Below are 14,137 nucleotides of genomic sequence, written 5' to 3'. Positions count from 1 at the left end.
CTCTGTCCAGGAGTTGAGAGAGAGCCTTACCACAGCGCTTGAGGTAAAAGCCACCATGAGGAGAGAGCTAGTGCAGGTAAAGGAGGAGATGGCAAAGGAGTTGTCTGTCAATAAGACAGACAACTCCACCCCCCCATACCGACCGCCCTTTACCCACACCCCCAGTCAGCAAGAGGCTCACATGGGGACACTTACTACAGAGAGAAGCTCTCTAGCCCCCCGTGACACACCCCTCCTTGTACACAGGCCCTTTGTACCCCAGCCCCAGCCCCAGCCCCACACCGTAAACCCACTACTCTGGTAAAACCCACTGAGGTGGCCATCCTCATTGACTCAAATGGGACATTCATCCAAGAGGATAAACTTTTCACCCGCTACAAGGTGTGGTGGCCAGAAACACAGGATGACTTTGGCATACCGGGCCACACTATTATTCACACCGGCACAAACAACCTGCGAGAGGAGCAGGAGAGAGTAGGCAGCTTGGTCAACAGAGTAGCAGGGAGGGCCTCTGAGTAGTTCCCCAACTCCCACATCACCATCTCCTCTGCTGCAGAGACTTTCATCACCGTACCATTCAAAAACTCAATGCTGACATCACTAGAGGGTGTAGCTTACTCACGAACGGTCAAGCTACAGAGAGGTAATTGTGCCGTTACAGAAACACAGCTCTGCCAATAGAAGCAGAGACTCTGGAGTGTTGATCATTTGGTACAAATCTGAACTACAAAATCAAATTGATCCCCTCAAAATTGATAAATATCACATTTGGTTCAAACTGAAAAATGAAATTGTACTTGTTATATGTGTTCCTTTGTGAAATATATAAACACCCTCAGAGGAGATATTCCACACCTTTGTGGAAGAGACATGCCATTTCTAGGCCCAGGGAAATATGCTCATCTGTGGTGACACAAATGCGCGCACAGGAACACTACCTGTCCTAACGACCACACGAGGGAACAGCTTTATTACAGGCCATACTGTTTCTAACTGTCTTAATTTTTCCCATAAAAACAACAGTGAAAGCACCATCAACAAAAACGTTTGTTGCAGCTCTGTCGAAGCAGTAAAAAACATCAACAATATATTCAGGCTAACGGCAAAAAGCACAACTGCAATTGATAAAACTTTTTTTTTTAAGACCACAGATGATAACTGGTTTGATGCAGATTGTAAAATTATGAGGAAAAAACTTAGAACACTATCAAACCAAAAGCAGAGACCCAAATAAGGGTGAATTACGCATTAATTACTGTTAACTTAACTCTATAAATGTACAGTCAGAAACAGAAAAGCACAGTACAACAGCAAGCAGCTGAGACTAATTGAGAAGACCATAAGCACAAACAACTTCTGGCCAAATTTTTTTAAATAAATCAATTGAAACTAGAGTTATTAGAGATACAAAATGGTGACATATGAAGAGCCCATTATAAAACACTCTACAACACTGTTCAAACTGATGCAAACGCAGAACAATGCCAAATTCATGAGAGGTTGAATTGCTTACAAAAAGCTATAAAGGACAATCAAAATCCATTGGACTCCCCAATTACGGACCTGATGGCATCCTAAATGAGATGCTCAAATTCACCAGTGCAACATTTCAATTGGCTATATTAAATCTGTTTAATTTGATCCTGAGTGTAGGTTATTTCCCTGATATCTGGAATCAAGTACTCATAACCCCAATCTTTAAGAACAGAGACCAATTTGACCCTAACCATTACAGAGGCATTTATGTGAAAAGTAACCTGGGAAAGGTTTTCTGTAGTATAATAAATGTAAGAGTTCTAAACATCCATAATAAGCACAATGTCTTGGGTAAAAAACTAATTGGATTTACACCAAAACATCCCACGACTGATTATATTTACACCCTACACACCCTGATAGATAAACATATCCACCAAAATGTACACTTGCTTTATCGACTTCCAAAAAACATTTGATTCTATTTGGCATACAGGACTGTTCTTCAAAGTTATTGAAAGTGGTGTAGGTGGTAAAACATATGACAATTAAATCAATGTCCTCTTCAGTATTTACATCAACGAATTGGCCACTTTTCTAGAAAAATCCTCAGCCCCTGGTGTTAGTCTCCACAATTCAGAGGTTAAACGCCTGTTCTTCGTAGATGACCTGTGCCTGCTGTCACCCACAGCACATGGCCTACAGCAGATCCTGGACCTGGTAGAGCAGTACTGCCAGACCTGAGTACTGGCAGTAAACCCCCAAAATACAAAAATAATGATTTTCCAGAGAAGGTCCAGACCAAAGTTCTCAATTGCTACAAAATACATAGAGTACTGCACACACTACAATTACTTAGGTTTAAAAATAAACTCAACTGGACACCTTAATGAGGCAATGAGTGAACTGAGAGAGAAAGCATGTAGGGCATTCTACACCATTAAAAAAAAACTAATTGAAATGATAATACCTATTCAAATTTGGCTAAAACTAATTGAATATGTCATTGAAACAATCGCAACTTATGGTAGCGAGATGTGGGGTCCACTTGCAAAACAAGATATCACACAATGGGGCAAACACCCAATTGAAACCCTGCATGCAGAATTCTGTAAGATTCTGCTACAGGAAACTTACAAACAATGCATGAAGGGCAGAATTAGGCCAATATCCACTTATAATAAAAACTCAATAAAGAGCAATTAAGTTTTGGAAACATCTCAAATACAGTGAACTCCTCTCATATCATTACCAAGCCCTGCAATGCCAAGAGCTGAGCAAAGCAAAGAGTCCCCTTATCCAGCTGGTCCTGGGGCTACTAACTAACACACTGAAGCCTCAGGACCAGAACATCCAATCAAACAGAGCTAGATAGAAAAAGGGCATGGTAGAGGAAGGGAAGGCTGGGTTCTGTAAGCACTTAGTGACGCCATTGTGCCCAAAAAGTTAGTGGAGAAAAGTTTGACAGTGTGCAGGTCTCAATTTCTTTCAGTAAGTTTAATTAATGACATGATTTGAAGGATGAGTCTAAATGGGAAAAAACCTCTTCATGGTGTTGTGTGTGTACACACACACACACACACACACACACACACACACACACACACACACACACACACACACACACACACACACACACACACACACACACACACACACACACACACACACACACACACACACACACACTACACAGACACACAGGCCCCCTCACACAGGCCCCCTCACACAGGCCCCCTCACACAGGCCCCCTCACCATCCATTCGCTGACATAATGATCACCCCGGTTTCGTTATAAAAGCATTCTAAATACACAAACTGATACATCAGTGCAATAAACAACCACTCAGCACCGTGCCAAAACCCATTAGTGCTGCTCATTTGACTGGATCCCCTTAGAAAGAAGAGACTCATTAAGAGCCTGATTGTACTAATACACCTCGCACTTAAGAATGAATTACACTTATATTGACTCAGTGTATCTACTTGTCTAATTATCATTTTACTGCAATCAGCATAAAGGGGGTGTAAGGGAGAGATTCCCTCCCCCACAGCAGCTCCAGTGACCTCTAGCTCAACCATTCCACTGCCTACCTGAGCCTGTTGCTGATCCGATACTTTTGGAGACACGCTTATATACACAGCTTTGCTATTTGACTTTCGATTAGAGTCCTAGATTGCTTTCCAGCACCGGGTGGTGTAGGAACCGACTGAATCATCACGGCTCCTTGATAACTGGCCCGTTCATGCTTGTTGAGCGACCAATGGAAATTCCTGTAGTTCCTCCAAATCCACCAAACAAATAACAGCATTACGATTCCATCCTAGGAAATGGAATTGACTTAATTAGTGCTGGGATGACTGTTGCACATCCCTTTAATGTGCTGTATTAAGAGATTGTCAGCTCTCTTCCTTATGATCCTTAACTCTAATTGGAAGCATAAATTAGGGGGACAGACGGAGAGAGGAAAGCTAAGCTCGACTGACTCGCTCTGTTCAAACACAAATGAATGTCGGAGGACAGTAGGGAGAGCACGGTCACATTTTATAGAGTGGTCCCGGATACATTATCATAAATACATTCATCAGTAGTAATGGAGGCGTGTCAGCAGTCATTTACATCAGTGGTATAAAGTACTTAAGTAAAAATACTACTTAACTAGTTTTTTGGAGTATCTGTACTTTGCTATTTATATTTTTGACAACTTTTACTTCACTACATTCCTATAGAAAATATTGCACTCCATTCATTTTCCATGACAACCAAAAGTAATTGTTACATTTTCAATGCTTAGCAGGACCAGAAAATTGTGAAATACACACACTTATCAAGAGAACACATGGTCATCCCTACTGCCTATGGTCTGGCGGACTCACTAAACACAAATGCATCTTTTGGAAATAATGTCTTAGTGTTGGAGTGTGCCCCTGTGTAACGGTTCTCTTTAGTTGAAGGAGAGGCGGACCAAAATGCGGCGTGATGATGATTCATGTTTGTTTAATAAAGGAAAACTATACATGAATAAACTACAAAAACAATGAAATGTGAAAACCGAAACAGTCCTATCTGGTGCAAAACCCAGAGACAGGAACAATCACCCACAAACACACAGTGAAACCCAGGCTACCTAAATATGGTTCCCAATCAGAGACAATGACTAACACCTGCCTCTGATTGAGAACCATATCAGGCCAAACATAGAATGCCCACCCAGCTCATACCCTGACCAACCAAAACATAGAAACATACAAAGCAAACTATGGTCAGGGTGTGACACCCTGGCTATCCGTAAAAACAAAAAAAATGGTGGCGTTCGCATTTAAATAATTTATCATTTTACTTCTACATTTGATACTTAAGTATATTTTAGCAATTACATTTGATACTTAAGTATATGTAAAACCAAATCATTTTACCTAAATAGTATTTTATTGGGTGACTTTCACTTTTACTTGAGTAACTTTTTATTAAAAAAGGTATCTATACTTTTACTCAAGTACGACAGTTGGGTACTTTTTCACTGATTTAGATAATGGACGTTAAGTTCTCTTTACTCTTAGCCTACATGCTGTGGTGGTTGACACCTCATTAGTGGTGGTGGCAGGAGACACTCCACTAACAAATTCTGCAAAGGGTCTGAATACCTACAGCACCAGTCAAAAGTTTGGACACACCTACTCATTCAAGGGTTTTTCTTTATTTTACTATTTTCTACATTGTAGAATAATAGTGAAGACATCAACCCATATGGAGTCATGTAGTAACAAAAAAGTGTTAAACAATATATTCTATATTTGAGATTCTTTAAATAGCCACCCTTTGCCTTGATGCCTTGGCATTTTCTCAAACAGCTTCACCTGGAATGCTTTTCCAACAGTCTTGCAGGAGTTCCCACATTTGCTGAGCACTTGTTGGTTGCTTTTCCTTCACTCTGCGGTCCAACTCATCCCAAACCATCTCAATTGGGTTGAGGTCGTGTGATTGTGGAGGCCAGGTCATCTGATGCAGCACTCCATCACACTCTTTCTTGGTCAAATTGCACTAACACAGCCTGGAGGTGCCCTGTATTACCAAAAGGGGTTCTATCAGTTGATTCATACAGTCAGTGCCTAGTGAAAGTCTATACATCCCTTGCACAGTTTTCCCAGTTCTCTGCCTTAAAATATTATCTTAAAAGGGATTACATTAGATTTTATTCTTACTGACTTACACAACCTACTTCCACATGTTCAAAGTGAAAGAAAAAGTATAGAACATTGTACATTTACATTTGAGTCATTTACCTGACACTCTATTCCAATGAGAATTACAGGAGTAATTAGGGTTAAGTACCTTGCTCGAGGGCACATTGACAGCATTTTCACCTAGTCGGCTCGGGGATTAAAACCAGCAACCTTTCAAACCAGCAACCCAACGATCTTAACCGTTAGGCTACCTGCCGCCCAGAACATCAACAACTCCCCAGTGCTTGGAAGGCAACCACGGTGCTAAACACTAATTATGTAGTGCACTTGTTTATTTAAAATGGGGAGATCTGATCCTTGTGGTTATAGGGCAATATCCTTGTGGTTATAGGCCAATTTCTATCTTGCCCTGTTCCTCAAAAGTGTTGTAAAAACTTGTCAATCAACTGACTGACATTCTTGAAGTCTATTTGGTATGCAATTTGGTTTCTGCTCAGGTTATGGATGTGTCACTGCAACCTTAAAAGGTACTAAGTTACAGTGAAGCAGAATGACATTCTAGACAATTCTGTGCTTCAAACTTTGTGTCAACAGTTTGGGGAAGGCCCTTTCCTTGTTCAGCATGACAATGCCCCCGTGCACAAAGCGAGATCCATACAGAAATGGTTTGTCGAGATCAGTGTGGAAGAACTTGACTGGCCTGCACAGAGCCCTGATCTCAACCCAATCGAACACCTTTGGGATGAATTGGAACGCTGACTGCGAGCCAGGCCTAATCGCCCAGCATCAGTGCCCAACCTCCCTAATGCCCTTGTTGGTGGATGGAAGCAAGTCCCCGCAGCAATGTTACAACATTTTGTAAAAAGCCTTCCCAGGAGAGTGGAGGCTGTTATACAGTAGCAGCAAAAGGGGGGACCAACTCCATATTAATGCCCATGTAGTGTATTTAATTTTGAATTTTAAGACCCCTTGAAGTATCAAAAGAAAATACACTATGTAAAAATTAGATTTGGCCTTACTGCTATTAGCTCATACAAACGCATTGAATAACAAACTCACCCCCCCCAAAAAAGTCCCCTAAATCTTTTCAGAAGACTGAAAAGATTTGGCACGGTCCCGAGATCCTCAAAAAGTTCTACAGCTGCACCACCGAGAGTATCCTGACTGGTTGATTTCTGGGTTGTCTCATGGTGTGACAAACACCGCTCTAACTCTGTCACCTTTCACCACAAATGGGGAAGTGCGACATATCTCTAGCTTAAACTGAAGGCATTATATGGGGATTTTTTTATATCCTAATTAGATCTCTGGGGGGGGGCGCGGACTACGACCTTAGGGGTTAACCTTGTTCTGAGTACCTCCAAAACAAAGGTCATGTGGTTCGGTAAGAAGAATGGCCCTCTCCCCACCGATGTGATTACCAGCTCTGAGGGTTTAGAGCTTGGGATAGTCACCTCATAAACCCAGCAAAAAAGATGACGTCCTCTCACTGTCAACTGCATTTATTTTCAGCAAACTTAACATGTGTACATATCTGTATAAACATAATAAGTTTCAACAACTGAGACATAAACGGAATAAGCAGAAATGGAATAACAGAAATGGAATAATGTGTCCCTAAACAAAGGGGGGGGGGGTCAAAATCAAAAGTAACAGTCAGTATCTGCAATCAACAGCTGCATTAAATACTGCAGTGCATCTCCTCCTCATGGACTGCACCAGATTTGCCCCACTCTTCCACCAAGGCACCTGCAAGTTCCCAGATATTTCTGGGGGGAATGGCCCTAGCCCTCCCCTCTGATCCAACAGGTCCCAGACGTGCTCAATGGGATTGAGATCTGGGCTCTTCGCTCGCCATGGCAGAACACTGACATTCCTGTCTTGTAGGAAATCACGCACAGAACGAGCAGTATGGCTGGTGGCATTGTCATAATGAAGGGTCATGTCAGAATGAGCCTGCAGGAAGGGCACCACGAGGGAGGAGGATGTCTTCCCTGTAACACACAGCATTGATATTGCCTGCAATGACAACAAGTTCAGTCCGATAATGCAGTGACACACCGCCCCAGACCATGATGGACCCTCCACCTCCAAATCGATCCCGCTCCTGAGTACAAGCCTCGGTGTAATGTTCACTCCTTTGACGATAAACACGAATCCGACCATCACCCCTGGTGAGACAAAACCCTGACTCGTCAGTGAAGAGCACTTTTTGCCAGTCCTGTATGGTCCAGCGACGGTGGGTTTGTGCCCATAGGCGACGTTGTTGCCGGTGATGTCTGGTGAGGACCTGCCTTACAACAGGCCTACAAGCCCTCAGTCCAGCCTCTCTCAGCCTATTACGGACAGTCGGAGCGCTGATGGAGGGATTGTGTGTTCCTGGTGTAACTCTGGCAGTTGTTGTTGCCATCCTGTTCCTGTCCCACGGGTGTGATGTTCAGATGTACCGATCTTGTACAGGTGTTGTGACACGTGGTCTGCCACTGCGAGGACGATCAGCTGTCCGTCCTGTTTCCCTGTAGCGCTGTCTTAGGCATCTCACAGTACGGACATTGCAATTTATTGCCCTGGCTACATTAGCAGTCCTCATGCCTCCTTGCAGCATGCCAAAGGCACGTTCATGCAGATGAGCAGGGACCCTGGGCATCTTCCTTTTGGTGTTTTTCAGAGTCAGTAGGAAGGCCTCTTTAGTGTCCTAAGTTTTCATAACTGTGACCTTAATTGCCTACCGTCTGTAAGCTGTTAGTGTCTTAACGACTGTTCCACAGGTGCATGTTCATTAGTTGTTTATGTTTCATTGAACAAGCATGGGAAACCGTGTTTAACCCCTTTACAATGAAGATCTGCGAAGCTATTTGGATTTTACGAATTATCTTTGAAAGACAGGGTCCTGAAAATGGGATGTTTCTTTTTTTATACGTTTATAAGTACTTGGGAGCATGGCTAGACGGTACACTGTCCTTCTCTCAGCACATATCCAAGCTGCAGGCTAAGGTTAAATCTAGACTTGGTTTCCACTATCGTAATCGCTCCTCTTTCACCCCAGCTGCCAAACTAACCCTGTTTCAGATGACCATCCTACCCATGCTAGATTACGGAGACATCATTTCTAGATTGGCAGGTAAGGATGCTGTCGAGCGGCTAGATGTTCTTTACCATTCGGCCATCAGATTTGCCACCAATGCACATCACTGCACTCTATACTGCTCTGTAAACTGGTCCCCTCTGTCTACCCAACACAACCCCCCACTGGTTCATAGCCCAAGATTGTAAAGACCGAAGTAGGAGTCGAGAAGCAGATACGGGGAGTCAATATTTAATTAAGAACAGACATGGACCAGGACAGGAACAGAGTCAGAACTGGGTAATATACAGACGTAGGACAATTAATGCAGCAGCGGGGAACAGAGCTGGGGAACTGACAAATATAGGGAAGATAATAAACATGTGATTGAGTCCAGGTGAGTCCAATAATTTGCTGATGCGCGTGACGAGGGAAGGCAGGTGTGCGTAATGATGGTGGCAGGAGTGCGTAATGCAGGGCAGCCTGACACCCTTGAGCGCCAGGGGGGAAGAGTGGGAGCAGGCTTGACAGAGGGAAATAGTTTCGGGGTGGGGATGCTGGGGAAAACATTTTGCCTGCGCTGAAAATGTCTATATTGGTCTGCTATTAAAGGCCCAGTGCACAACTATTGTGACCTTAAACTCAGCACCACTACTTTCCATGGCTATGCACTGGTTGATTCTTATTCATAAAAACCCTCTTAGGCCTCACTCTCCCATATCTGAGATACTGTACATACTGCAACCCTCATCCTCCACACACAACACCCATTCTGCCAGAGGTCCCCAAAGCACACACATCCCTGCATCCCTCTTCTTTTCAGTTTGCTGCAGTTTGCTTGGATCTCTGCTGGACACCTAAAATCATTGTTAGGGTAATGTAATGTAATGCGGTGGTTACGTAAAATCATGGGTAAAAGAGATACCAGTCATATATGGGAGTAAATCGTTAGACTTGGGGGAGCAAAATAAATGCTGCCGTTTCTGTAGTACAGGCTACATAAATGTTGGGATGGATTAAAACAAATGATTAGTGAGTGGAGGGAGGACAGTGGCATCTCGGTGAACAGAAGTTGTTTTGTCTGTAATTTAAACTTTTGTTTTACTGATTAAGATTTAGCATAGTGAATGCTAACGAAATGTACACTTTTCTTCCAGGAGTTCTTATCTCTCTCTTTGAAATCTTTCACGAGACTGTTGTCTTGGGAGAGCAATTAGTGAAATTCTGCAGTTTTATAAAGTATAAAGGTATCCTGATCTGGCCGTAAATGGAGCTCCCATATAATTAAAGCCTGGCCATTTCTTTGTTTTCCCCCTACATTTTACAACACACACCAGCACACGCACACAGAGCCCACCGGTTTGGAATATTTGATAGTGGTGTTAACACCATGTGTTTGATTTATTGTGCGGGGTCTTTTTTACCGGGTACGCAGGATGAACATTTTTGAAATGTTTTGAAATGATTTCTGAAGTACAGGGAAAGAAAATACTTAATGGTGTTTGTCCTGACCTTTGTCCTCACTTTCTGGTGAGGCCTGATCAACCTCACTAGAAATGATAGAGACATTGGGTGAGATTTAAGTCTAATTGTGACTTGGTGAGGTTGGACCCAGGTGCAGAGAAGAGATCAGACGAGGAATCAGCAGTTGAGGATAAACATAATATTTGACTGAGAAACGGTAACAGAAGGATCACAGTAACACTGAGAAAACAACACACACTAAGTCTCAAACTTACTCAGGACACGGCACATAATTCAAGCTTCAGCAAAACACACCCCTTTTAACAAGGAAAGCATAATGAGTAAATAGGACCCACCTGAGTGTCGTTAATGTCTCTAGGACGGTCTCAGCCACCCTCTGGTGACAGGTGGAACCATGACAATAATATGAAGACGTGTAATGCTGTTGTTGTTTTGGTTGTTCTTGTTTTTTTCTTTGTTTCAATACAAAGGTCACCAGATTGGTTCTGCTGTATGGTCAGGATTTCTCCCTAAGGGTTAGCTCTCTAATTTCCTGACCCTGTAACTCTGCGGTGAGGTCGCCAGTAAGATAAGGTTTCAACAAGTGTTTGTTATGCTCTTTGACATTTGTCTTAGAAATCTTGGTATTAGGAAAATTGGGAATGTAATAATGTGTCATGCGGTGAATAGTTGGTCAATATTTCCAGAATCAGAAATGTCTATTAATCTGTTGTTTTGGTCTGTCCTCTCTCGAAGTTATGGCGATAGTGACTACAGATGGTATCTAGATGCATGGAAGCAATAATTTGACCAAGAACCGTGTGACCTTCACCCCCTCTAACCGACTGAAGTAATGGCGACAAAGGCGTTCACTAAGAACTTGTCTTTCACCACTTCTACTGAGACCTGAGTCCGAGTCAGCAACCTGTGTACGAGCGGCAGGAGTGTGGCATGGGGCCTGAGACTGTGCATGTGGAGTGAGCATGGAGAGGGATCACGTTCAAACTCCTCTCATGAATTAAGTGTACAGAATGGTGGTGGAGGCTCAGGTGAGAGATTTGTTTGCTTGGAAAAATATGATTATGTCCCAGATATTAGAATCAGGACATTATCAAGGGCCTTCCACTTTGACAGGCATGAGTTACATGTGTGCCATTGTGACGATGAACTATAAATGCAATCTGAAGAAGAAAATGAGGAGACGCTAGAAGAAGAGTGCCCGGGGTGGAGGGGGGTGGTCAACTGTGCCAGTTAATTGATTTAGGCTTGCCCTAAACTGTTTATTTGAGGTATCAGGTTGATTTTGGAGGTCTGCACACTAGGAAGTCTAATTTACATTCAAATGCATTGAGATATCGATCTTTCATTAACACGCCACAGGGTAAGACAGGGATAAACGGGGGCTGGTAATATAAGTAGTACATACTCTGTCTATATATTTTATTTTCTGTAAATGTACATTCTAACCGTGTCGGTATGTGCAAGTCGAGGGTCTTGCATTTGAGTGATCGACTCAACGTGAAGCACCATGGACTGTCATTCTGAATTTGGGTTGAATAAGTTATCAATAGATCTAATGATGATTCGGGAAGGCGAGAAGAGAGAGAGAGCTCAAGGTGAGAGGAGGGTGCACAACTCAAATCTATTGAGTCCAGGAAGTGTTTTCTCCCAGGAAACCTTATATTTTAGTGTCCTCTGAGAGGGAGGTTATTAGAGAACCCACTAGATGGTAGCTTGGGCTAAGCATGATGGGGACATTCATAGTAGGGGGTTTTGTTTTACCATGTCATCAGAATCCTAATGTTAAAGCGCATCAATGAATATGGCTTTCTGGATGATACAGTACAATTAATTACATACAAGGCTCATATTCCGTGTCTTGCTTTGACACCGGAGGATGATGGAGACTATCATCCCATTGGCATAGAACAGAATGGATGGACGGTTCTTGCCCCAATCTCATTCTCATCAAGGGTGGTGTGAAATTATTAAACATGTATTTTCTCTCTTCCCTGTTCAAATCAATGTTTTCTAGGTGTTGTGGAACATGAAGTGATCATTGTTCCAGATGAGGGATTGTTGGAAATGTACTAATTTACTTGACCATGTTTTAGTATGTTTATACCTATATACGTGGACTAGCAGTAACGTGTTATCGGTTAGATTGAATGATTTATGTGCAAATGTATTTGTGGCCGGAGGCAAAGTACATAGGGGGCCTGTGTTTGAAACAGAATAAGGGTGTTAGTTGCAGATTCTAGCAGGACCGATATCAGTGTATTCAATGGAGTCCCAAAAAACAAAGTGTTAACGTTACAGGGAATTTGGAGTGCGGAATGGAATGTGATTGGGGCGGAGATCTGTGCATTTCATAAATGAACTTCTTTGTGATCATGCCCCTTTATTCTCCATCTCTGCCTGAATGACTTGCCCAAAGTAAACTGTCTGTAGCTCACGCCCTGAAGCCAGGATATGCATATAATTGGTACCATTGGAAAGAAAACACTGACGTATGTAGAAATGTTAAAATAATGTAGGAGAATATAACACAATAGATATGGTAGGAGAAAATCCAAAGAAAAAGAGAGACCATCCTCTTAGAAATGCAAGAGAAAGGTCATATTGTAAAATAGCTCCCTGGATGCAAGTCCTAGGGCTTCCACAGGGTGTCAGCAGTCTACGTTAAATGTGTCAGGCTTGTAACTGTTTTTGTATGAGGATACAGTCTTGGAAATCAGTGTCTTTGTGCGCCATTATGAAGTTGCGCACCTGCTAAAATTGTTTTCTTATTCTACATACTTCTTTCCAAAATAAATATTATAGTTTGATTACATTTTACGGTGTCTGAGAAGTAAATAGAAATGTATTTTGACTTGTTGAAACAAAGATTAGGGGTAGATTTTCCGGATTCCGTTCTCTGCATGTTGAAAGAGTGGATTACTCAAATCAATGGAGCCAACTAAACAGACTTTTTGGGATATAAAAAATGATTTTATCTATCAAAACGACACTATGTTATAGCTGGGACCCTTTGAATGACAAATCAGAGGAAGATTTTCAAAAAGTAAGTGAATATTTAATCTTTATATAAAAATGAATGAAATCTGTGCCGGTGGAAAAATATTTTTATGTGGGGCGTGGTCCTCAAACAATCGCATGGCATGTTTTCGCTGTAATAGCTACTGTAAATTGGACAGTGCAGTTAGATTAACAAGAATCTAATCTTTCAGACGATATAAGATGCTTATATGTAGAGTAGAGTAGGCCAGAAGGCTAAAGTGAAAACCTAACCTCTATCAAATGAAAGAAGGCGGAGCCGCAAAAGCACTTCTGTGCAAGGGTGTTTATTTACATAGTGAAACCGGAAGAAAAACAACAGTACTACCATCCAAAGTATACATTATGGGGACAGCTTAAAACAATGCTGCCCCATCAGCAGCTCAATCCAAAATCCCCCACCCCTCTTGAACTGAAAGAGAGTCTCCTTTAGTTGGCGATGAGGGGGAGTACCCATACAGAGTCAATGTGCGGGGGCACCGGTTAGCTGAGGTGATATGTACATGTAGGTAGAGTTATTAAAGTGACTACGCATGGATGATAACAACAGAGAGTAGCAGCGGTGTAAAAGAGGGGGGGGGGGGCAATGCAAATAGTCTGCTTAGCCACTTGATTAGGTGTTCAGGAGTCATATGGCTTGGGGGTAGCTGTTTTGAAGCCTCTTGAACCTTGACTTGGCAATCTGGTACCGCTTACCTTGCGATAGCAGAGAGAACAGTCTATGACTACGGTGGCTGGAGTCTTTGACAATTTTTATGTCCTTTCTGTGACACCGCCTGGTATAGAGGTCATGGATGGCAGGAAACTTGGCCCCAGTGATGTACTGGCTGTATGCACTACCTTCTGTAATGCCGAGCAGTTGCCACACCAGGCAGTGATGCTCTCAATGGT

The 14,137-nt window shown here is 42.5% G+C and overlaps 1 protein-coding gene across 1 annotated transcript in view; it reads right to left on the bottom strand.

Moving 5' to 3' along the window:
• LOC109872624 (protein kinase C-binding protein NELL1) overlaps positions 1 to 14,137 on the bottom strand; it is a 424,089-nt gene that overhangs the window by 42,317 nt on the left and 367,635 nt on the right. The gene's annotated exons all lie outside the window — the stretch shown is intronic.

The sequence above is a fragment of the Oncorhynchus kisutch genome, linkage group LG3 (genome assembly GCF_002021735.2).
Source record: "Oncorhynchus kisutch isolate 150728-3 linkage group LG3, Okis_V2, whole genome shotgun sequence".
Classification (NCBI taxonomy): domain Eukaryota; kingdom Metazoa; phylum Chordata; class Actinopteri; order Salmoniformes; family Salmonidae; genus Oncorhynchus; species Oncorhynchus kisutch.
The sequence above is the reverse complement of the archived record's forward strand: the minus strand, read 5'-3'. Positions and strand labels throughout refer to the sequence as shown.